Below are 2,738 nucleotides of genomic sequence, written 5' to 3'. Positions count from 1 at the left end.
GGCTAGCAATCGGAATCTGTGCAGTAACCTAATATACATTCTTGATAACCTATAATTAAGTCACTGTCCATTTCCTCCACAATCTGGTCTTGCAAGACCTGTTACCTAAATGCTCACATTTTACAGAGGCCATAAAACATGAGTAGCGCTGGCGCCAGGCCAGGCCCTTAGATATGATCTCAAGACCCCCCCTCCCAACCCCCGGGGCTTTTTGCAAAGCCCATGAAAGGTCTGGAAGTCCCCATCCATATTTGGGGGACAAAGAAACCAAAAGGAGATAAAAGAAGGGCTTCCACCATATTGGTTTGCGCAGACTCTGGAGGCAACTCCTCTGGGACCGCCGGCGTAATAAAGCTGTAAACTCCATGTCTCTAAGCGTCACTTGGGTTTCTTTGGTCTTCTACACCATAAACCAGCTGCTTCTACAGGGTAAGACAAAGATTACACGGGGAAGTGGGGATTACAGCCATGGGAAGTAGGCAATGCAGGCCAGGATAGGGTGCCACTGTTTGGGCAATAAGGTTGTTAATTTTTCCATGATAATAGGCAGTTCTTGAACGAGAATGATTCTAAGGTTGATTCCTAGGTCCAAGGTTGACTCCCAGGTTCAAGATTGACTACCAGGTCCTGGGGGCGTACAACTCCCAGCCAGGTCAGAATGTCCTTTCTTTAACCAACACAAGGCAATCATGGTTAACAGAGCATGATTAATATTTCCCATATCCAAAGCTAGTCCCCAATATTCTATTTTTGCCCCTAACAAAATGAGAAACATTAACAACTATCTTGTATGATTATTATTATGAAGCTTCAAAGGGATCTACTAGAGTGCTGAGTAATCACTAGTCACACAAAGTGTGGCTGTAATAATAAAATTATTCCTATTGATGTGTGCTCAGTAAGAAATCCATTCTAGGTGTTTAACAGGTAGCAACAGAACCTTCCCTTAGCCCTTTGTTTGTTATATTTTAAATAGCTGCAGATTTTTTCCTTAGAGTTGCCATCAATAACTCTTGGAAAAAAAATCCACTCTCATTAATCAATCCTAGTTTCAACTAAGCAGTTGCTGCTTGTGGAAAGAAAAGAAAGAAAAGGAATAGAAGGAAAATCTATAGAAAAATAGCATAGAAAATGTTATTGGCAAATAACATAGAAAAATATCAACAGATGTAGGACATTCACCTTAAAGTCACCACCCCCCCCCTTTATTCTCAGAAAATTAACAATAACTTTTGCTATGTATCAGGCACTTTCCTTAGCAATTTATCAGTGTTCACTAATTTAATTTCCATAGTAATTCACCATTTTGCACATTGAAGAAGTTGAACCATAGAGTAAAAAAACCAAAGTCATGAGAGCAAACGGCAAAGCTGTAATTTGAATTTGAGGAGTCTGTTTCCACAGATAAGGCATCAGGCTAGTGTGCTTTGGTAATTCTTCCTCTTGTTCCCTCTTTCTTTTTTTCTTTTTTAATTTTCTAAATATATTTTATTGATTCTTTACAGAGAGGAAGAGAGAGGGACAGAGAGTTAGAAACATCGATGAGAGAGAAACATCGATCAGCTGCCTCTTGCACACCTCCCACCGAGGATGTGCCCGCAACCACGGCACATGCCCTTGGCCGGAATCGAACCCGGGGCCTTTCAGTCTGCACGCCCACGCTCTATCCACTGAGCAAAACTGGTCAGGGCTAATCTAGTCTTTTTTTTACAATGAATGTTAGAACAGATCACAGTATGAAATAATTCAAGATTTAATGTTATTGAAATGTAACATTTTTATTTTATTTTGCTACTATTGTTTGCTTGTTTCCTAACCTATATTTTCTTAAATCAGCTGAAACCTGAATATCTTTCTGGGTATACAAGTAAAAATGTCCATATAAAAATTCAAGGCTGCTTTTGAAAAAACAATGGAAAGACCCATCCTAGAAACAATAAGCAACTGAGACATATGCCAGGTGGGAAAAATCAAGAATTGTTTAGAAGAAGAAGGAGAAAAATAAAAGCTAAATATAAGAGAATAGAAAAAATACCATCTATGATTGAATAGATTAGAGGTTTAATGGAACTAAAAGTGAAATATCCTGGGCTATGGGAGGAAGAATCCTGTTTGAAAGAAGGTGGACAGCCAGTGATGAAGTCATAAATACATAATTATATAAATTCATTGTAAGATTATTTTCTCTCCCTCAAGTTATCTCTAAAGTCTAAGATTTAGGGTAATATACAGACTACTAAAAGGGTGTTATATCTAAGGGTTTCAATACAGATTAAAATAAGAAAGCAGGAAAGGCAATATATTCAAGAATGCTGATCACAGACGATAACAATGAGGTTAAAATACCTTTCATCCAGTGCTAGACACTCTACACTGGGAAAGAAACACATCGGTTGGCAATTCTAAAGGGTAAAGTTTGTGAGTGAGACAACTGAGGTTTAAACTGGTGAGCCACACACTTGATCAGTAGCATTCTTGGAACTCTTGAGCCCAAGCATTAAAACATTAAGCTGAACAACAAAATAAAAACATTAAGCTGAACAACAAAATAAAAACAAATTTGGGAACTAACTTGGCAGACTTCTGCGCTATATTAATGTTTCCATTACTTATTATCTAAATTGGTGAGAAGACAGAAACTTGTATAAATCAGAGGTTTTATAGTTATTAGTAAGTTGTCATAGCATATCTGTTTAATTCATTTCAAAGTTATTTAGATTATTGCTTATAAGTGGCAT

This window comes from Myotis davidii, unplaced genomic scaffold (genome assembly GCF_000327345.1).
Source record: "Myotis davidii unplaced genomic scaffold, ASM32734v1 scaffold147, whole genome shotgun sequence".
Lineage (NCBI taxonomy): Eukaryota > Metazoa > Chordata > Mammalia > Chiroptera > Vespertilionidae > Myotis > Myotis davidii.
The sequence above is the reverse complement of the archived record's forward strand: the minus strand, read 5'-3'. Positions refer to the sequence as shown.